General features: G+C 41.5%; 1 protein-coding gene across 22 annotated transcripts in view; it reads left to right on the top strand.

The window, feature by feature from the left end:
- OSBPL6 (oxysterol binding protein like 6) overlaps positions 1-23,067 on the top strand; it is a 216,441-nt gene that overhangs the window by 89,209 nt on the left and 104,165 nt on the right. For 12 of the 22 annotated variants that reach the window (XM_070070614.2, XM_070070607.2, XM_070070613.2 and 9 more), the window contains exons 2-3: positions 6,179-6,262; positions 10,846-11,019. The exons of 2 other annotated variants lie outside the window; for them this stretch is intronic. The gene's annotated coding sequence lies outside the window, so the exon portion shown is untranslated. Of the gene's footprint in view, positions 1-6,178; positions 6,263-10,845; positions 11,020-11,519; positions 11,624-23,067 lie in introns of all 22 variants that reach the window. 8 more of the 22 variants (XM_089328088.1, XM_070070615.2, XM_070070605.2 and 5 more) reach the window with 2 other exon arrangements.

The raw sequence follows: 23,067 nt of genomic DNA, 5'->3' as shown, positions 1-23,067 counted from the left end.
CCTTTTTTTTTTTTTTTTTTTGAAAGGCAGAGTGGGCAGTGAGAGAGAGAGAGAGAGAGAGAGAGAGAAAGGTCTTCCTTTGCCGTTGGTTCACCCTCCAATGGCCGCCGAGGCCTGCGCACTACAGCCAGCGCACCGTGCTGATCTGAAGGCAGGAGCCAGGTGCTTCTCCTGGTCTCCCATGGGGTGCAGGGCCCAAGCACTTGGGCCATCCTCCACTGCCCTCCCTGGCCATAGCAGAGAGCTGGCCTGGAAGAGGGGCAACCGGGACAGAATCCGGCGCCCCGACCGGGACTAGAACCCAGTGTGCCGGCGCTGCAGGCGGAGGATTAGCCTAGTGAGCCGCGGCGCCGGCTTAAGAAGTTCCTTTTTTATAAAGATTTCTAGGGGGCTGGTGATGTGGCTGCTGGTGGCGTGCTGATGTGGGTGTTGGTTCAAGTCCCAGCTGCTCCACTTATGATCCAGCTCCATGCAAATAGCCTGGGAAAAGCAGCAGTAGATGACCCAAGTGCTTGGGCCCCTACACCCACGTGGGAGACCTGGAAGAAGCTCCTGGCTCCTGCCTTTGGCCTGGCTCAGCCCTGTCCACTGAGGCCATCTGGGGAGTGAACCAATGGATGAGCTCATTCTCTTTTTCTCTTCTCCTCCCTCCCGCTTTCTCTTCTTCCCTCTCTATAGCTCTTTCAAATAAATAAATATTTAAACAATAAATAAATAATCTTTAAAAAATATTTCTAGAAGCATTATCATGGGCGATAAAGTTGGAAATTTGGTTGGAATTTTACCAAGGAAGAACTCCAACATGGGCTTAGAAACCTGGATTTAGTTTCTTTTTCCCTGGTTTCATTATTAACTAGTGTTCTAGCCTAAAGTTTGATTATGCCATTCATAAAGAATGAAGTGATCTTTTGTGCTGTCAAGGGGACAAAAGCAATACTGTTGACACAACTGAAAAAATTATAGTATGAGTCAGATTTTGGGGCTGAACATTTCTGAGAGGGGCAGAGCTCAAACCATCATGGGACTGTAGCATTCAGATAGTCACTGTCTACTGCAAATAGCAGGCACATCTTTTGATTCCTTCTCAGGTTCAATTATGGTAGCATCTACATGTTACAACTATTTTTTAGCCAAGTGGGTGGTGTTAATACCTAATATTCCATTTCCCTGGCAAACAAGACACTAGGTTGTTTGGAAGCTGAGTCATTGTGCTCCCTTGTCTTCCCAGTTTCCTACTGAAGGATTTTCCTTTCATGTCGGGCACTTGGTAAGCAAGGAGGTAATCTTGATTTGCTGCCCAGGAAAGCAGCTCTGGCTCTTTTCTAGTCAAAGGAATCATATTAGTATACCTGTGCTATGCCTTGGAAATATTTTGGGGAGATATTTTTAGCCATTGGAGACTACTGGAAGGATTTTATCTAATAGGCTTGAGTCATTTTTCAGTTGATGTAAAACATCAGTGAAGAGGGCCATCTTCGTCAGTGGTCTGTGGCTAGTCAACTCATTTGACGAAAGCTTGAGGCTTGTGCGGGCAAGGTCAATTTCTTTTGCTCCATGATTATCTTGCAACCTTTAGTCCTGAATTTCAATAAATAATTACATGAATGGAATGCACTTACATGGCTTTAAGTGCTGTACATCTTTACTTATTTAATCCTCAGAGTAATGCTAAAGGGTGGGTATTGTTACTCTCTGCATCTTTATACATCACTGAACAGAAGACCTGAGGAGTCCTGCAACTTGCCCATGGCCATTACTAGTAATTGGCTCAATCAGGATTCCAACCTAGGCAGCTGGGCACCTGATCTTTACTCTTGATCTCATTAAAATGCAAGTAAGAATATCCTTGAATTTAATTAAATAGAATGTGTTTCCAAAACTTTATAGCTGTTTATTCTGTGTAGCCTGAAGCTTTGAATTTAAGAAATTTCAGACCCTTGTTATTCTATACAGATATTCCAGAAATCTATTCCACATTCCTTTTGTTGAACACACATAGTACTACTACTGGACAGGGCTTCCTAAATGCGGCACTTGAGATTTGAGCTAGGATTTAAAGAATGTGCAAGTGTTTAACAGGCAGAGAAGAACCTTGCAAATGGAGGGAACAACATACGCAGAGACTTGGAGAGGTGAAATGGCATTCAGTGTGCAGGGTTGGAGGAAAATACAACGTTCAGTGTATCTGAGATAGGCAGTAAGTTTCAGATATGAGTGTGACTAAGATGCAACTTATGCAGATTGTACCCTGCTAAACAGTTGTTAAATCGTCCTCTAGGGCCATGTCTTATTCTGATCTGGGCTGCTGTAACAGAGTGCCACAGACTGGCTAATCCACAAGGGCTCCGCCTTTATACATTAAGCACCAATTTAGGTCCCATGTTTCAGTATCATCACGGTGGCCACCTGAGTTTTGGAGAGAGCAAGCATTCAAACCATAGCAGATAGATTCCATGACCTTTTTCTTTCTTTTTAAATTGAGAACACACAAATTTTTGTACCCAATTTCAGAGGGATTCCAGTCTCTGAAGCTCACCTATAAGTTCAAAGACTCCTTTCCCCAAGCAATAGAGAATATAATTGAGCAAGAGAATAACAAGGTCTAGTGAACATTTTAAGAAAGATCTCACTGATGACAAAGATGGCTTGGACAGAGAATGATTGGGAGTAAAGAAATGAAATGAAGAAAAAAAGAAATATGTCTATACATATTGCTGCATATATAGTTTTGTAAAACTTTGTTTTATACCTTTGTCAAACCATTGGTTAATTATGTTATACTATTATAGTTTTAATGATTTGTGATTAGCTTAAAATTTATTGTATATGAGTGAAATGGTCATTTTTCCATTCAATATCTGTTTGTGGCCATTGTCATATTCCCACTAAATTAAGGTCTTTTTGCTTATTACTTGTTGTACTTCTTATTTGGTGAAGTATTGGGCCTTTTTACAGGAATATCAATTTAAACTATGTTATCTCAAAAACTAAAAAAAGAAAGGGAGAAGGAAAGAGGGTGGGAGGGAGAGAGGGGAGAGATGAAGGGAGGGAGGAAAGGAATATAATTATGTTCTTAGAATTGTATCCGCAAATCAAGGAATCTACAAATTAAGAAATGAAAAAGTAACTGTAGTTTCTGGTGTGGTTTTAGATACCAGAAAGTACATGGAAAATTCTCAATATCTTGTAATTCCATTTTTCTGTGGAGTTCTTGAATCACCGTTGCTTGCTATGATGTCATAAACTCAAGAATGCAAAGAGAGGAAGGGGTCAGGATAGAAAGATGATGGACTTGAATTGTCAACACATGAGTTCTAGGTGTCCCTGAGATATTTCAGTGCACATGTCCAGAAATGCAGTGTGGAGAAGGGGTCAGCATTGGGAAGAGCGGTTGTAGAGTGGTGAGTGTTGGAGTCCTTGGAGTGAGACAGGGCCACCTGGAGGAGACTGGGAGATGGACAGGGTGAAAGAGGAAGAACCAACAAATCCAACTTGGGGAAAAGAGTCCGGGGGAGAGGAGCCGCAGCAGCGTGACAGCATATCACTGCCTTATGCATGCCTGACTTGTTCTGCCCACCACTCAATTAATTTGCTCAGTCCTCAGCTCCCCCAGAGAGCCACATGTAGAGTGGTGGAACCTGAGGCACAGAGAAGTGAAGAGACTTGCACAGGTCATAGCACTGCAGAATCACTTTCCATGGTAAGTTAGTGACAGCATCAGTAAGCAGGTGTGAGTTTAAGTCATTTTTGTCAACTCTGTAGATTTAAGTATAGATTAGTAAGCTTTTTTTTTTTTTTTTTTTTTGACAGGCAGAGTGGACAGTGAGAGAGAGAGACAGAGAGAAAGGTCTTCCTTTGCCGTTGGTTCACCCTCCAATGGCCGCCGCGGCCGGCGCACTGCGGCCAGCGCACCGCGCTGATCCGATGGCAGGAGCCAGGAGCCAGGTGCTTTTCCTGGTCTCCCATGGGGTGCAGGGCCCAAGCACCTGGGCCATCCTCCACTGCACTCCCTGGCCACAGCAGAGAGCTGGCCTGGAAGAGGGGCAACCGGGACAGAATCCGGCACCCCGACCGGGACTAGAACCCGGTGTGCCGGCGCCGCTAGGCGGAGGATTAGCCTAGTGAGCCACGGCGCCGGCTAGATTAGTAAGCTTTAATAATAGTATTCTTTACTTTTTCTCAGACTGTAACAAGTCAATAACCAGCGGAATTCGTGAATGAAATATGTCTGATATTTTCATACATTTGCAAATTCTCTGGCTTCCTCTAATATAAATATTGTCAATATTCATTCATTTCTTGACCATTTTTATGTAATAGTTTAAACTTCCCCTGAAGTTTTCTCTTAATGAATGAACAATTTGGGCATTTGTTATAGTGCTCCCTGAAATGGTTTCATGCGTTGTTTCCCATTTCCACACAGAGTATATGTTGAACTCTTCCGGCAGTGGATCTGAGAGCACACCAGATTTTACATTATCTTTTTAACTTATGCAAAACTTCTTTATCTCCTTGGATCCATCACTTGTTTAGAACCTCTCCATTTTGTTAACTTTTTTTTTTTAGGGGGAGAGGAGAAGTAGAGACAGGCAGAGAGAGAGATCTTCCATTCAGTGGTTTACTCCTCAAAATGCCTGTAATAGCCAGGGCTGGGCCAGGTAGAAGCCAGGAGCAGGAACTCAGCCCGGATCTCCTACATGGGAGACAGGGATCCAACTGCTTAAACTATCGCCTGCTCCTCCCAGAGCGTTAGCAGGAAACTGGAATCCAGAGCAGGGCCAGGACTCAAAGCAGGCATTCTTACATAGGATGCAGAGGTGTCCCAAGAGGTGTCCTTAGCACTATCCTAAATGCCTGCCCCTGTTTTCTATCACTCTATTAGTACTGGAAATTTTCTTTGGAGAAAAAAAAATTTTAGCACTTTATCAGAGTTATGCACCTGAAGGAGCAAAGAACCATGAAAATCACACCTCGTTGTCACAGCTGGCTGGTTGCTAGGCAGGTATCAGGAACCAGAGTCCAAGGGCCATAGGTAGCCTACTACTTTTTGTCAGTAGAGTTTCATTGGAACACGGCCAGGCTTGTTCATTTACACAGTGTCTATAGTGACTTTCCTTCTACAATAGCAAAGTTGAGTGAGGACATCAAATGTGTAGAGTGGAGGGCCACACTGCCTCATGTACTTTCATAGAAAAAGATTGATGAGTGTTGACTCTGGAGTGTACTAATTTCAGGTTATGACATATCCTCATCATGTTTCAATGCTTTGGAGATATGAGTTTCTTTTTAAAAAAAAAATATTCAACAGCAACAGAACCATTGAGTGGTTTCGATACTATTTGTTCTTTGGATATAAAACAGAAGTTGTGAAGGGAATGGTACAATTGTAGGTTTCTTTAAGTTTCTCTGAATTCTTGCCTGTGTGATAGTCATCTGAACTTTTTTTCAGTGTTAACAAAGCTGTTTAATTAGAGGGTAAATTTCTTTGAATATGGAATAGGTTGGTCCCAAGTCTTTCCTATACTCAACCTTTAGCCTTTGGAGAAATAAAGTACTTTCCCTAACCTACAAATCAAGTTGAACTAAGTTGGATACAAACGAAATATCTGGGAACCAGGATAGATCATAGGAACTTAACAGCTGGAGAAAATTGCATTTTGTGTTAGGCCAATTATTTGAGTTTTTCAGCATATTGTCTATATTAGCTTCAGATTCCACATCTGCAGATTCATGCAACCATGGACTGAAAATATTTGTGTAAAAGAATTGTATTCATACTGAATATGTATGACATTTTTGTCATTTACATTAATATCCAGAGATGATTTTAAGAATGCAGGAGGATACGCATAGGTTATGTATATATAATACTATGATGTTTTATATAATGACTTGAGCATCCCCCCCACAATAGTATGATATTCTGAGACCAATTCCCAGCAGATCCGAGGGAGGAGTGTGTCTTATTTTTACCTGGATCATGGTTATGAAAACGTGAATGTGTTTTACTTTCTGCTGATTATTTGGGTAAGACAAGAAATACATGAGACTGTATGGGCTCACGTTTTGTCCTGTTGAGTAGAAGTTCGTCCCTTTTGCCCACTCTGCCTTCAGCTGAGAGGTCCCTTCTGAGCTGCTAATGTGTTCTTCTGCGGGTCTCTTTGGCCTCTTTCTTCAGTTTGCTCTGCTGCTGAACCTGCCTCCCCGAAGCCTGGTCTTATGACTCCATGTTCTGAACTGCACTCCTGGTCCTGCCCAGAAGGTAAGCGCTGTCACACCATCCCAAACTCCTCTCCAGCTTCCTCTCCCACACTTTCCACTTTCTGTATGCTAAGTTCAGAACACCAGAACTTCAGACTACACTTTCCCATCTCTTGATTTTCATGTGCTTTTCTTACTGTTTGAACAGCCCCTTTATTCATGTCTGCTTGTCCATTTCCTGTCTGACTCTACTCATGTTTCAAATACCTCCTCTTTTGAACAACTTCCTTTGATCTACTTCCCTTCCAGCCCACAAACTCCAAGCTAGAATTTCTATGCCATAAATAGCCAGAGTACATTTTCTGCTTTTGTAATTTAAAAAGATTATGCACATACCTATTCCCATTTTCTATGGCAAAACTCTAAGTTCCTTAAGGGAAGGAGCTTGTTTTGTCAGTTGTTACATTTATAGATCTTCTTATGTATCTGGTTTTGATGTTTATATATAAACATCACCCTGCACCCCATGGGAGACCAGGAAAAGCACCTGGCTCCTGGCTCCTGCCATCGGATCAGCGCGGTGCGCCGGCCGCATCGCGCTGGCCGCGGCGGCCATTGGAGGGTGAACCAACGGCAAAGGAAGACCTTTCTCTCTGTCTCTCTCTCTCACTGTCCACTCTGCCTGTCAAAAAAAAATAATAATAAAAAAAAATAAAATAAAAAAATAAAAAATAAAATAAACATCACAGCTGACTTACTGTTGAGTGGATAAATCAACCATTATTTAATGACAGACATGAATATTCTGATATGTTATTTCAGCTGGTGAATTTTAATTTCTAACACATATAGTAATACTAATGAGATTAGATAATTTCATAGGATATGAATCTTGTATAAATGAGCACTTGACCTAGTAAGAAAATACTAACGGCGATTGTTGCTTGCATTTGGAGAGTGAAATAAAAGCTGGGAGAGATCCTTGTATATCTGTCTCTCTCTTTGTTTCTCTGCCTGTCAAAAAATTAATTAATATCACATAAAAAAAGTCCTATACACTTCAGTCATTTAAGATGGCCACAGTAGTTGTTAGGTGATAGTGACTGGGGGCTGTGTTTTTCAGCTTCAGGGAAGTTAACCCAGCACAGCCTATTTCTGTAAAAGTTATCAGGTTGTGGCACTAAAATACATCCTCTAGGGATTTAGATACAGTGTAGAAGTCCTCAGTGTTCTTGGGATTATCACAGAGAAATATCAGTTTCTTGTCTAAACATTTCTGCTAGTGAAAAAAGCAAAACAATGACCTTTTCAACAACTAATGTAGTTAGCTGCAGCAGTAGACAAAGTAAGCAAGACAATGAAGAAAGGTCATGTACTATGTTTTGAGCTACAGTTATATGGAAAAAACAATGTAGGATGCTTAGCCCTAAGTAAAGACCAATCCTCTTTTGTGGAAATGATGGGAAATGAAACCACTGAGCCATGTATGTATAGAAAACAGTCAAAAGGGTCTCGCCTCTTGTTTTCATCATGAAATTCATTTGTCTGTGTAGATTACTTAATTTATGTGCATATTCTTTTAGTCATTCTGGTTGTCTTTACTGTCTTTGCTTTTCTTTGATGTTTTGCCAAGGAATGCAGCTTGATTTATCCTGTCTCCATTTTTCATCATGTCCATGAGCTTATTCACTACATGGGGCAGTCTAGTCCCTGGTGGGCTTGGATAGGAAATGAGAAAAACATGTGGGGAGTGCGCTAGACAAGAATACAATATGTGGTGGGCAGAACTCAGGCCATGGGAGGATTAATCACACGACTTAGAGGAAAAATTCTGCTGCAAAGATAATGGATGATTTGCTTCCTGAATGAGCCATTCAGAAGAACAATGCCAAATCACTAAGTTTTCTGAATGAGATTTTCCCAGTGATTCCTACTTGAGCATTGCTTATTGTGGGAGATTTGTTCAAATCAATCTTTCAAACGCTTCCAACTTCCAACTTTTAATTACTATCATGTTAAGGAGGAGGATATTGGGAGGTGTTTGCTCAGCAGAGGGTATCACTAAATTAGAACATGATTCTTTTTGTCAGTGTGCATTGATTAAAACCAGATATGCTCTAAGAAAGCATCGGTTTTGGCCTTGCTCTGTAAAAGAAGTTCACCACTTCTTCAGAGTGTATTAACACTCTAGGAATTAATCTTCAGTGTGTGTGTTGTCACAAGGAGTAATCAGCTTGAACTTTATAAGCTTCTCACCTTTGGACCTCTGCCCTATGTGGCATTTGTGTGCAAGGTAAAACAAGACCCTGTGCAGTTTCTTAATTTAAAAAGTTGAGTTGCCACTTCTTGAGCTCCGTGGTTCTTAAACAGAACTTAATATACCAGTCACCTGGAAATTTGGAATGTGAGTATGACGTATAAACCTATCTGCCCTGATGAAAATTTTTAAGCTCAGTTAGACATCTATTCCTAATATTCCTGGCCTGAGTAACTATCAGAGATGATGGATTTTGTCTGAACCAGGTAATTGTGTTGGTAATTTTGAAACCAAGGTACTCCGTCCCCCTGAAGATTAAAGAAGGCATTACACTTTATCTTGGCAGTTGTCTTTGTGAAAGTTGTACAGAATGTCCACATGAACATTATTTCCAAAGCAAACCAGAATTCCTATTTCTTGAATTGTGCACACAGTGTAGAAATGTACACTGCTGTGCTCTTAATAGCAAAGTGGACAGTAATAGATTAGTTCTTTGCAAGAGTCTATATAGATAAAATCTTTGTAAATTTGAATTTTTAACCCTCACACCCAGTGTGTGTGGGGAGCTGGGTCTGGCCCTTGCTTCCCAGAGCATAGGCCGCCTGGCAGCTGAGGTAAGAAGCATAAGCACATAAGCTGCAGACTAGAACAGCCTTACATGGCTACAGTTGACCAAAAGTATCAATTGGGAAGGTCAATGAAGAAGTTGGGAGTTGTGGTTTTGAGCTTAATTTGGAAGGATATATTGGCAAAGACTATTAGGAGGAGGGAAGTGAGAGGTGGGAAAATGTTCCTTGGGCTGTGGACTGATTAATGTAGACTGTGAGGACACCCACAGAAGGGAAGTTCTTCAGATATGGGTCGCGAGCTTCGCCCTGCCTTCTCCCTTCCCTCTGCTGCTTCTTAGTGGGTGACACAGAAGGAAGAAGAAACCTTCATCTTACCCCGCTGTCCCCTATTCTCCTTGACCTTCACACTTAACACATTAGGATGCGTAGGAGTTGTGGAGAATAAGACTAGGGCAGAACAATGGGAGTGGGAGCATGCAAAAAGAGCTGCAGGACAGCACCAAGGGCTGTCACCATTCTTTTTCTTCTTTCTTCCTCCTTTTTCAGGGCCCTCTCCTTTTCCAAAGCTTGGCAGAAGCCCTTATAGGAAAGAGCAATGAAGAGGTTGTAAGGGGAGTCTTTGTAGATGACCAGTTAAGCTCTGTGTCCTGTGATTTAGAGAGCATAGATAAGTAGTGTCTGCAGAAAATAAAAAACTGATGCCAAGTATACAGAAATAGACTTGCTAAGCCCTAACCTTAGTTCTTCTGTGTCAGCATCATTACCATCAGTTAAATTTTATTTAGGACCTATAAGATACATTGAATTGTCTTATTACAACACACCAAAAATTAGAAGAGTATTTTTAGTAGCTAGAAGTTATTGATAGCACTTTTTTGTAGGAAGGTGGTTCTTAAAGAACAGTCAGGGCATCGAATGGTGGGTAGACATATATCCCTGGCAGTTTCAGTAAGTCACAGTCTTTCAGGATGTGTGTGTGCATACGCTGGCATGCCTCAGCATGCATTTTCGTTGCCTCTGTAAGCAAGAAGAGAAAAACTAAAATACAGTGAATGAATAGGCTTTTAAAAAAATCAATCCTGAGAAGTTATTTTTAAAGCTATCTTTTGAATACACGAACCTGCTCTAGAGGTTTATGGCTTAACAGGAAAAACTGCTGTTAATGTTTCAGGATCAGAGAGTAATATAGCTTCAGCTTTGGATTACTTGTCAGGTTTTTCTTTTTCCTTAAGGTGAACGTATTTATTTAATCATGGTGTACTATTTCTTTGCTTTCTCAGGAATTATGTCAAGGTGAAAACGGTATTCTTTCTTAGCATACTCAGTTCTATGTGCTAGGGGATTATTCTAGGAGTTTGGCAACAGTTCCACTCTTGTAAGGCAAATTACATACTATTAATTGGTCCTTGTCAGAACTCCAGAAATTGTGCATTTGTGTGCAAGTGTGATGACAGCACTTCACGCTTAGTGTTTTTGAAAACCCTAGTGAGGTTTACATTTCATCAGAGGGCTCTAGAAAAATATACTTTTCTCCTCTTAGGAAATATTTGTTGTGTCAGTTGATGGTTCTCTTACTCCAGACTCTGGGTAAAAGGTGAATTGTAATGTTACTGATTGCTCAGGAGGTCAATGGTTATGTCTTTGGAATTACATAAAGCTGAGCAAAGGAGGGAAAAGGATGAGACAACTTCCTGGATGAGCTTTCTTTTCAAAATGTAAACCAGGAGGACTTTTCTCAGTGGCCCCAGGCAGCTGTGCAGTGAGACTCTCGGAAGTTCTGTGGAAACGTGTTGTGTGACAGTAATCTCTCTTTACCAGGTCCTGCCCCTTGCTGGAAAAACAACAAAAGGACATTAAGGAGCCACCCAGAGAGCCCCAGAAGGGTTGAGACAGCCGGGTCCAGGGAGAAAAGCTGCATCTGAGGCAGCTGAGGATCAACAGCTGTGAGACAGCTTTGACCATAAAACTGACCCAGAAGACTCCGGCTCCCAGGTACAAGCCTAAAGCCAAAAGCAGGGTTAGATTAGGCAGTGCCTAATAATAGCAAAAGATTCTAAGACATAACCACACTACGGGAAGATGTTTCTTTATATATTTTATTTGCATATCATATCTTAAAATAATGCATCATAATCCTCCTTATGTTTAGCCATCCTAGTGAAATGTTGATTTAAGGATAAAAAGTAGAAAAATATGCAAAACTCTTTGTTAATCTTTTATCTGAAAGTTGGCTTCATGTGGAATTAAGACACTACCCTTCTCTTGAGTAAAGAACTTGCAGACCTAAACCTTCAAATGGTCAAAATGCTATCCTTGCTTTCTTTGTATATATACACATATGCACACACTCATGCAGGGTTGTAGAATATATACACTTTTTATAATCTTTCATAGTAAACAGTTGTTTTCTCTTTGCCTGTGAGACTGAAATGGCTAGTACAGTACTAGTCAGTCTTGATATTTATATTGATATTTATATTTATTGTTTTCAGAGCCACATTATAAATTCCATTCTGTACCATAAGCCCAGTGAGATTGGTCTTTGCAATTTACACTCCCTCCTCCTAGCTGTCCAAAGCTGTCTGCTTTTCTCAAGGTGAGTGATCCCGAGGGAAGGAGTCTGTGACGTTAGTGCTCTCGTGGAGATTTTGCACGCTCCCTGCCCTCTAATCAACCTTTCATTTTGCCTGAGCGTGGTGAGTGTGGTGACATCATGGAAATGACCAGTCAGACATGCAATCTGAGGAGCTCTTCGTGAAAGCTGATGTCACTCCCACCCTTTTCTAGAATGGGTCAGTCCCTCTTGATATAGTAGAAGTCAGGACTCAATAACTTAGCATGATCTCTGGTATCTGATATGAGCAGATCTTTATTTATTAATGCATTATTTAGAACTAGATTTTAGAGCAGAGCTTGCAAACTGGTAGTCCAGTTAAGCGTGTAATTTTTTTTTTTTTTTGACAGATACAGTTAGACAGTGAGAGAGAGAGACAGAGAGAAAGGTCTTCCTTCCATTGGTTCACTCCCCAAATGGCTGCCACGGCTGGAACCATGCCGATCTGAAGCCAGGAGCCAGGTGCTTCCTCCTGGTCTCCCACACGGGTGCAGGCGCCCAAGCACTTGGGCCATCCTCCACTGCCCTCCCGGGCCACAGCAGAGAGCTGGACTGGAAGAGGAGCAACCAAGTTGGATATTTAGCCTAGCAATTAGGATACCTGCAACCTATAGCAGAGTATCTAGGTTCAATACCTGGCTCTGGCTCTGGCTCTGGCTCCTGATTCCAGCTTCCTGGAGGATTGGGGAGGCAGCAGTGATGGCTGAAATGTTTGGGTCCCTGCCCGCCCATGTGGGAGACCTGGATTGCATCTGTCCCTAAAGTTGCAGGTGTTTGTTGATTGAACCAGCAGATAGTTACTCTCTCTCACTTACCCTTTTCTCCCTCTCTCCATTCCACCCCCTCCTCTGTCTCACTCACTCACTCTCACACACACACACACCTTTAAAATAAATTTTAATAAATTAAAAATTAATTGCTGACATTTGAAACTTCATATTAAAAAAAAATCAGATACCTATCTTCCCTTGACAGATTAAAGGTCTGGTTTTATTACTCTCCCAAGGACTACAGTTTTCTGATCTTTACTTCTATATTACTTGGTTATGGGATCTGCCTGGCATCTGTAGGCTGTTGAGTTTAAGAGATCTACTTTAAGCATCAATGCAGTGACTTGCATGTACTTCAGCATAACACTGTGATTATTCTCCACTATTGTTTTAGCATTTCCTGTTCTATGTGAAATATATGAGCTTTGATAATAATGACTTTCTGCATTACATTAACACTTGCCAAGCTTGCCTGTGTCCATTGGTCTTAGGAGATCCGGGTTACACAGTGATGTAGTCTGAATGTGTTTCTCTGCACACTGAGGCTGTCATCACGGAGTCTGGAATTTCATGGCCTACGCATTCCCTTGCCTCATTTGACACTTTTGGTCCCAGGGAGGTAAAAGTGATGCATTGAGTGGGCTTTTTTATGAGTAACACCTGGAGGATTTAGAATCTCTTTTCTAGTCTGTCACTCATTCTGTACACCAGGCTGATCCAATGAGCAATATATGATGCCCTCACCTCAACATATGTGTGAACTTTTGGCATTGAGGAATCCCACCGTCAGAACCAGGGGTGCCTGCAGGCCCAGTGGTTTGTACTCACAGAACCTCTCTTCCCCATTGCTGATCTCTGTGTGTTGTTGTGAAATGAGATCCACTCAGTAATGTTCCTGTTAACTGGATATTGAATCAAACTTTTTACAGTTGATTTATTTATTTTCATTTTATTTGAAAGCCAAAGTAGACACAGATTTTCTATCTGTTGGTTTACCCCCAAATACCCACAGTGTCATGGATGCCCATGTAGGTGGCAGAAACCCAAGTACTTGGGCCATCAACTGCTGCCTCTCAGGATGCACATTAGTAGGAAGCTGGAGCCAGGACTTGAACTAGGAATTCTGTATGGAATACAGGCATCCAAAGTGGCATGCACCCAATGACTGCTCTTTTAGTTGAATTTTTATATGGTAATTAAGTACATTAACCATGGAAGCATTTCAAATCATGGCATCCTTCTGGGAATATAGGACTTCTCTATTTGCATTAGCTAACCTCAAATGCAGGGAAACTGACTTGCTCCCAAAATAATTGTTCTTTATTTTTAATATAAAAAAGTCTCCTTAAAGTTTTAACATACAAATTTTAAAAGTTTCCTTATAACCCATTTAGATGCCAGATGGTAGTGCCTTTTACTTAAATAGATTTCAGGTTTTAAGGTGTCCATTTTTAAATGTTGAAGCAAACAGGACAGAAGGCTGCATTGGATTTTTATGTTGGGTAGGTCAGTGTCCTTCTGCCTGCATTACTGTCTCCTATCTCATGGAATATCTTGGGTCAGTGTTTCCTAGGATCTCTTGACCACTTGCCAAAATGAAATGTGCATGAATCTCTTTGACTATCAAGTTTAAGTTCATGGAAATAAGTTACCTGCAAATTTCTTTCCTCATATTTGCTGAGTTGTATTGACTGTATGAGAAAGAAATTAAACTCTTTTTTGAAAAGGGAAATTCAGGTAATTGATATCTCATATTCTCATTAAATTTGTTTATTTTTATTCTTCTGACATACAAATTAAAATTTATATACACGTGTGCTCAAAAATGCTTTCTGAAAGCCTCCTTGTGTCTTCTTCTTGGAGCTCTGGTATCAACTCTACATTCCATTTCACTGAATTCTCTGAGGAAATGACAACCAAGACTGAAAAAGTGGAAAATATGCAGGGAAGGCTTAGAGATGTTACTGACATAGAGCTGATTGAAAGGCAGTTTTTAAAAAGAGTAAACAAAACACCAAATATAACATGGTTAGGCAAAAACTGGAGGAGAAATAATATTGCACCCTAACATGGTAAGAAGGCTGACGTTTGCTCCTTTTTATCTGTTTTGATGGCCATTCCCCCTCAAGTAGTGGAAATGCAGACAATATCAAGTGAGAATTGTTGCTACTGACACCATTTTCCTGGCCCTCTTTCTTCCTATCCTTGTATTCCCTTAGGTTGAAAAGAGCCTCTTCTGTCCAGGTGGCACCAAATTCTGAAAAGCAAGTTCCTGGGAGAGGTGGCAGGCCAGAAATCAGCTCTTCTCTGCAGGGTACAAGAGTGAAAAGACCTCAAAATTTGCTTCTCTCTTGGTTTAGAACTTGGCCTAGCAATTAAGATGTCCACAGCCGGTATCAGAGTGCCTGGGTTTGAGTCAGTCCCAGTTTCGTTCCAGCTTCTACCAGTGCAGACCCTGGGCGGCAGCAGTGATGACTCCAGTAGTTGCCAACCACTTTGAGACACAGATTCCATCTCCTAGTTTCAACCTGGTCCACCCTGGCTGTTTGGGGCATTGGGGGAGTGAACCAGCAAATGGGAGACGTCTGTTTCTTTCTGTCTCTCCTTTCTTTCTGCCTCTCTCTCGCTTGCTCTCTCTCTCGCTTGCTCCCTGTGCGTGTGCGTGTGCGTGTGTGTGTGAGAGAATCTCAAAAAATAAAATCCTTTTCTCTCAGTTAAAAAAAAACAGGTGGCAAAGGGGAAGGGCAGTGTTGTGCTGCAGTGGGTTAAGCCACCACTTGGAATGCCCACATCCCATATCAGACTTGCAATCCAGCTTCCTGTTGATGCATTCTAGGATGCAGCAGAAGATGGCGCAAGTGCTTCAGCCCCTGTAACCCATGTGGGAGAGCAGGACAGAGCTCCAGACTCTTGACTTTGACCCACCTCTGGTTTTTGTGGGCATTTGGGAAGTCAGTCATGGGTGGAAGATTTTCTCTCTCCCTCTCTCTCTCGCCCTAGCTCTCTCACTGTCTTCCTCTACCTTTCAAGTAGATGGACAATAAACAGCTTTTTAGAAGAGAAAAGGATGGGAACAAGGGATGAAGACAGAAACTGTGCAGAGAGGAGGTCTGTGCTCCAAGCCAGCTCTTCCATTCAGTGTTGTCTTTCCCAACCTCATAGAGGATGTTTTAGAAAAATTAGTCACCAAATGTCTGAAAGATTTAGGTCAACTTTGGCAAAAGAATTCTACATTAAATACATATCCAGTAAAAGTAGACATGTAGAAGTAACTAGTAAAACAAAAAACGGGTGCAGATTGTCAATGTTGAAGGTTTCAGGTGTAAATAGTAGGGTAAAGGGAAGTTTGGATTGGTTTCTGAAGCTATTTCTCTTTTGTTGTTTTTTTCCTATTTTTAAAAATACATTTTATTTAGAAAAATTTTGAACTTGTGCAAAAGAAAATAATTTGGTGCATTCCCATAGGTACACACCAAGATTTGTCCACCCCTTCCATTTTATCCTGAAGTTACTAGAAGTAGACATCCTATCGTGTGTAGCTCTGCATTCTTCAGTTTGTACTCTTAATGTGCATGCTTTTCTATAAACATAATGTCATGTTTCACGCTCAACAATAGGAAAACTCATTCCTTGGTTTCATCTACTCATTCTACGTTTGAATTTCCCTAATTGCTTCTAAGTTACCTTTTTATAGTTGGCTTATTTGTATTGCAGCCAAAGAAATGCATACAGTTCATTTAGTTATTGAATTTCTTAAGTCCCTTATCTGGAACATTCCCCTTATTTTTTCAAATTCACTTGTTGAAAGAACTGAGCTACTTAGGCAATAGAACATTCTACGTGCTGGGTTTGGATGCTTGTCATTAGTTAACATTTTCTCTGTCACCCAAATTTACCACAACTTGGAAGTTATGTCTGAAGGCTTTGATTGGATTCAAATTAAACTTTTTTGGCAAGAATTCTGCTTCCTTGGTGCTGCAGGCTTCGTGTAGTATCACCTCAGGAGGTGCATATGGTCTGGTCCACCCACTTTAGCAGTGCTACTGTTGAGCAGTAGCTTCAGGCAGCGACAACGGGATCTTCCCATTGTAAAGTTCTCCCTGATGGCTTCATCTCCTCTCCCCTGTCATTCCATCTACGTTCATTAGCTAGAATTCTTTTACAAAGTCCTTCCCTCACCCACTACGATGAGTATTTGGAGGACCCTGATATACAGTTCATACAGGAAAGGCAGGGTAAGTGTTTAATATTTCCCTTTCACAATGTCAGGATTGGTGCTTCAGTTTCTTCAAAAGCTGATAAGTGCTGTTACTTTGATTTTGGAGGGGTGGGGTGGGGGGCACAGCTCCCTTTATTCATTAGCATCATTGTAAGTTCTTAGATTTTTAAAATATTCATCATGTTTTAATTGATTGGTGAGTTTTTTATAGTTTTTGTTTTTTCATGCTCAAATAAAACCACCTTTGTTCATTGGGAACCCCTTCATTTCGGCTCCTGTGAATACATGTAGACAAGAGAACCTGTCGCCTGAATTATAATGAACTTGCACATGCTGAATACATCCAAGCTAGCAGCACCCACTTCAAGATACAAAATGGCCCAGGAGCACCTCTGTCTTGTTCATTTTTTTTATCCTGTTTTTTGATATAACAGATTGTCCCAGCCTATATTAGGAAATGAAATGTACAAACTACTGTCTGTACATTCTGGGTGCTTGTTCCATGGGTTGTCACTGTTCCCAGGCCTCTTTGGGGGACAGGGTAGGAAATATATCTATATATTTTTTAAATGGATAAGTTCATACTGATTTTCCCAAATAATTTTATGGAGCTTTAATATAGTTTGACTTGATATTTGCATTGCTTTTCTCTTATACTGAAATTTTTGGCTCAAAATTACATTATTAATGTATTTACTTTATCCTTTAAATACATGAAATAGCTTCAAATTCATAATCTATCTTACATCTATTATTCCATTTTATATAGAGAAAATCTTATGTGGTAAACTGTTAACTACAAAATTTAAAATAATTTTTTAAAATTTATATAAGGTGAGCAAATTTTTTAAATTTTATTTAATAAATATAAATTTCCAAAGTACAACTTTTGTATTATAGCAGCTTTTCCCCCCCATAACCACCCTCCCACCCACAACCACCCCATCTCCCACTCCCTGTCCCATCCCATTCTTAATCAAGATTCATTTTCAATTATCTTTATATACACAAGATCAATTTAGTATATACTAAGTAAAGAGTTCAACAGTTTGCACCCACACAGAAACACAAAGTATAAAGCACTGTTTGAGTACTAGTTATACCGTTAATTCACATAGTACAACACATTAAGGACAGAGACCCTACATGGGGAATAAGAGCTTGGTGACTCCTGTTGTTGATTTAACAATTGACACTCTTATTTATGACGTCAGTAATCACCGAGGCTCTTGTCATGAGCTGCCAAGGCTATGGAAGCCTCTTGAGTTCGCCAACTCTGATCTTATTTAGACAAGGCCATAGCCCAAGTGGAAGTTCTTTCTTCCCTTCAGAGAAAGATACCTCCTTCTTTGATGGCCTGTTCTTTCTGCTGGGATCTCACTCACACAGATCTTTCATTTAGGTCATTTTTTTCTTTTTGTTGCCAGAGTGTCTTGGCTTTCCATGCCTGAGAAACTCTCATGGGCTTTTTAGCCAGATCCAAATGCCTTAAGGGCTGATTCTGAGGCCAGAGTGCTGTTTAGGACATCTGCCATTCTATGACTCTGCTATGTATCCTGCTTCCCATGTTGGATCGTTCTCTCCTTTTTAATTCTGTCAGTTAATATTAGCAGACACTAATCTTCTTTATGTAATCCCTTTGACACTTAATGCTATCATTATGATCAATTATGAACTGAAATTGATCACTTGGACTAGTGAGATGGCATTGGTACATGCCACTTTGATGGGATTGAATTGGAATCCTCTGGCATGTTTCTAACTCTACCGTTTGGGGCAAGTCCGATTAAGCATGTCCCAAGTTGTACATCTCCACCCTCTCTTATTCCCACTCTTATATTTAACAGAGATCACTTTTCAGTTATATTTAAACACCTAAGAATAATTGTGTGTTAATTAAAGAGTTTAACCAATGGTATTAAGTAGAACAAAAAAATACAAAAAGGAATAAAGTAGTAAGTTGTTCCTTGACAGTCAGGACAAGGGCTGATCAAGTCATTGTTTCTCATAGTGTCGATTAAGGTAAGCAAATTTCATATATTTCATATACATAGATTTAGGAGCGTAGTGATACTTTCCACTCTGCCCTCCCTCTCACCCATTCTCCTGCCCTTCTCCTCCTTCCTTTCTTGTTTTTTCTTTTAATTTTTACAATATAATACTTTCATGGTTTTTTTTATAATCATAAGCTTAACCTTCTACTAAGTAAAGAATGCATCAAATAGAAGAAACCATACTGTTCCTCAACAGTAGAGACAGGGCTGTCTGTAAATGATAATCAAAATAATAATAATGATAATCAAAATAATCTAAATGTCGGTTTTTCTCATATATATATATATATATTTTTTTTTGACAGGCAGAGTGGACAGTGAGAGAGAGAGACAGAGAGAAAGGTCTTCCTTTGCCGTTGGTTCACCCTCCAATGGCCGCCGCGGCCGGCGCGCTGCAGCCAGTGCACCGCGCTGATCCGATGGCAGGAGCCAGGAGCCAGGTGCTTTTCCTGGTCTCCCATGGGGTGCAGGGCCCAAGCACTTGGGTCATCCTCCACTGCACTCCGTGGCCACAGCAGAGAGCTGGCCTGGAAGAGGGGCAACTGGGACAGAATCCGGCGCCCCAACTGGGACTAGAACCTGGTGTGCCGGCGCCGCTAGGCGGAGGATTAGCCTAGTGAACCGCGGCGCCGGCCCTCATATATATTACATATTATTGTTCTCAATAGTTACCATAAATCAGGGAAAACATATGATCTTTGTCTTTTTGGGGACTGACTTATTTCACTAAGAATAATGATTTCTGGTTGCATCCATTTTGTTGCAAAGATAGGATTTCATTCTTTTTTACTGTGGAGTAGTGTTCCATAGTGTATGTATACCACTTTTTCTTTATCCAGTCATCAGCTGATAGACATTTGGGTTGATTCCATATCTTAACTATTGTGAATTAAGTTGCAATAAACATATGCTGATTTCATTTTCCTTGAGTAAATTCCCAGGAGTGGAATGGCTGGGTCATATGGTAGACCTATTTTCAGATTTCTGGGGAATTTCCATAATGAGAAGGTTCTGAGGAGTCTTCTACAATGGCTGTACTAGTTTGCATTCCCACCAACAGTGTATAGGGTACCTTTTTCTTCACATCCTCATCAGCATTTATGGTTTTTTGAATTCTGTATGAAAGCCATTCTAACTGGGGTAAGGTACAACCTCATTGTGGTTTTGATTTGCATTTCCCTAATGGCTAGTGATCCTGAGCATTTTTTTATCTGTTATAACTACAAGTTCTTTTTATATTTTGTTATTATTTTTGGTCTTTCAAAATTTATGCATGAAATGAGAAAGTGAACTTTTCCCTCAAGTCCAGTTTCAGTGTTAATATTGATATGTTTCTTGGCCATGAGATTCAGTCTATTAAATCTTTCCCTCACCAGATAATTTGACTTTTTTGCAATTCATTTTACATCATGAGCAGGAGGTGTTGCAGGGGCGACAGCGAGATTATTGTGCTCTGTATGATGGATCCGTTTGTGCCAGAGTGAATGTATTTATCAGTGTCCACCTTTCATCACAGACAGGGCAAGGCCAGAGAGAGAAGAAAGGCCAGTGATCTAAATGAAACAAAGATCCTGAAGGTGCCCTGGTGTTTTCAGCTTCTTTTCATTTGATAAATGGGTAGTTCACAGCTTAGTTTACAGTAGTTTTCTTTTTCTTTGGTTAAGTGATGAAGTGTTTTCATTTCATGCCACATTTTGTATTATTTAACCTTGAAGACCATAAATAGTCATAGAAAATATGGGAACAGGTAGACTGCCCCCCACCTTCCTTCCATTCTCCCTGGATTCTGAATCCAGAGGTAGGCAGTGGGAGGGAAGAAGGAGTACCGCATCACTCCCTCTTTCTTCTTTTAAACTTTGACCCTACCTTCTCAACGTGTCCTGTTCCCAAACCACCATAAGAGGAATCCTGTAGTTTTAAGTTTTCCAAGTATGTTTTTTTAAATAAATATTTTTTAAGATTTATTTATTTGAAAGTTACAGAGACAGGTAGAGACAGAGACAGAGAGAGACAGACACACACAGAGAGAGAGAGAGAGAGAGAGAGAGAGAGAATATGAATGAATGAGAGAATATCCCATCTGCTGATTAACTCCCTAAATGGCCACAACAGCCAGAACTGAGCTGTTCCAAAGCCAGAAGCCAGGAGCTTCCTCTGGGTCTCCCACCTGGGTGCAGGGGCCCAAAGGGGTTTGGGCCATCCTCCACTGCTTTCCCAGGCACATTAGCAGTGAGCTGGATTGGAAGTAGAACAGCCAGGACTCGTACTGATGCCCATATAGGATGCTGGCACTGCAGGCTGGGGCTTTAACCCACTGTGCCACAGCACTGGCCCCAAATATGTTTTTACACATGGAAGAATGATTCATATTTTAATAATCTTTGAGTGTGATTTGAAATTTTCCTTTTTTTTTTTTTTTGACTTTGCACATCAGCTGCATCATGCCAGGAAGTGCTGTTGCAGTGAGCCAACAACACTGATCCACTTTGAAAGATTTGGCTTTCCAAGCAACAGCTCCTAACTTTATCCCTGTAAGAAGTGACAGCAAAGATGATGGACTGACACAGACTGGCAGTCATCCAAGTAGATGTGCCTTTTATCATGTGTCTCGCAGCAGCTCTGCTCTACCGAAGTGTTGTCTGTTTCACGTGGGCATTCATTTGTCCGTCAATGTCTACTGGGTGTCTGCTCAGTGCCTGCCAGGCATTGTTCTGGGTGCTGATGTCCTGGCAAGACAAATTCAGAAGGAGACAGTGAGGTTTCTGAGGATGCACAGTAAGCCGCCACAGATAACGTAGCTACTGAGTGAGAGAAGTGCTGTAAAGGCAATGAAAATATTGTGCTGGGAAGTGATGCGGGATGTTCCTGTGCTGAGCCGACACTTGACCTGGACACTGAAGGGTGATTTTCTGACTGTATTTTCAGTTTTAGATTACTGAATTTGAAAGTCCTACAAAGTTTATTCAAACAATAACTACATATTTGGCATTTGACTTTATTTCCACCTATCTTTTTTTTTTTTCAGTTGCCTCTATTACTAGTTAAACTTTAAGATTAAAATCTCTAGTTGAGGCTAGCGCCGTGGTGCAGTGGGTTAACACCCTGGCCTGAAGCGCCGGCATCCCATATGGGTGCCGGTTCTAGTCCCGGCTGCTCCTCTTCCAATCCAGCTCTCTGCTGTGGCCTGGGAAAGCAGTGGAAGATGGCCCAAGTCCTTGGGCCCCTATACCCATGTGGGAGACCCGGAAGAAGCTCCTGGCTCCTGACTTCGGATCGGCACCGTTGCGGCCAATTGGGGAGTGAACCATCTTATGGAAGACCTCTGTCTGTCTGCCTCTCCTCTCTATGTGTAACTCTGACTTTCAAATAAATAAAATAAATCTTTTAAATAAAATCTCTAGTTGGCTTCTCAAAAACTGGTGAAAACTTGGCCGGCGCCGCGGCTCACTAGGCTAATCCTCCGCCTAGCGGCGCCGGCACACCAGGTTCTAGTCCCGGTCGGGGCGCCGGATTCTGTCCCGGTTGCCCCTCTTCCAGGCCAGCCCTCTGCTGTGGCCCGGGAGTGCAGTGGAGGATGGCCCAGGTGCTTGGGTCCTGCACCCCATGGGAGACCAGGAAAAGCACCTGGCTCCTGGCTCCTGCCATCGGATCAGCGCGGTGCGCCGGCCGCAGCGCGCCAGCCGCGGCGGCCATTGGAGGGTGAACCAACGGCAAAGGAAGACCTTTCTCTCTGTCTCTCTCTCTCACTGTCCACTCTGCCTGTCAAAAAAAAAAAAAAAAAAAAAACTGGTGAAAACTAGAAGTCGTCCTAGTTAAAGGATGTGCGAGATCTCTTTGTCGTATCTTTGTAACTTATCTGCAGATTTAAATATTACAAAGTAAAACATTTCGAGGAAAATACTGGCGAAGAAATGCCAAAGTGTACATTAACTCGAGGAAGGTGTTGCTTTGACTTGCCAATATGAAGCCACATGTACACAGCAGGTGTTTAAGGCTCATTAATTAAGTTCTCTCTTGTCCTAGATTTTGACTAGGCAAATTCTACTTCTTTTTCTTTTCTTTTTTTTAAATATTATTTATTTGAAAGAGTTACACAGAGAAAGGAGTGGCAGCGAGAGGAGGGGAGTCTTCCATCCAATGGATGGTTCATACCCCAGTTGACCGCAATGGCCGGAGCTACGCCGATCCAAAGCCAGAAGCCAGGAGCGTCTTCTAGGTCTCCCATGCAGGTGGAGGGGCCCAACAACTTGGGCCATCTTCTGCTTTCCCAGGCCACAGCAGAGAGCTGGATTGGAAGTAGAGCAGCCAGGTCTTGAACCAGCACCCATATGGAATGCTGGCGTTTCAGGCCAGAGCGTTAACCCACTATGCCACAGCCTTGGC

This window comes from Oryctolagus cuniculus, chromosome 3 (genome assembly GCF_051225735.1).
Source record: "Oryctolagus cuniculus isolate XC-2025 breed Fujian yellow rabbit chromosome 3, ASM5122573v1, whole genome shotgun sequence".
NCBI classification, from domain to species: Eukaryota; Metazoa; Chordata; class Mammalia; order Lagomorpha; family Leporidae; genus Oryctolagus; species Oryctolagus cuniculus.
This window is presented reverse-complemented; position numbering and strand designations above follow the sequence as displayed.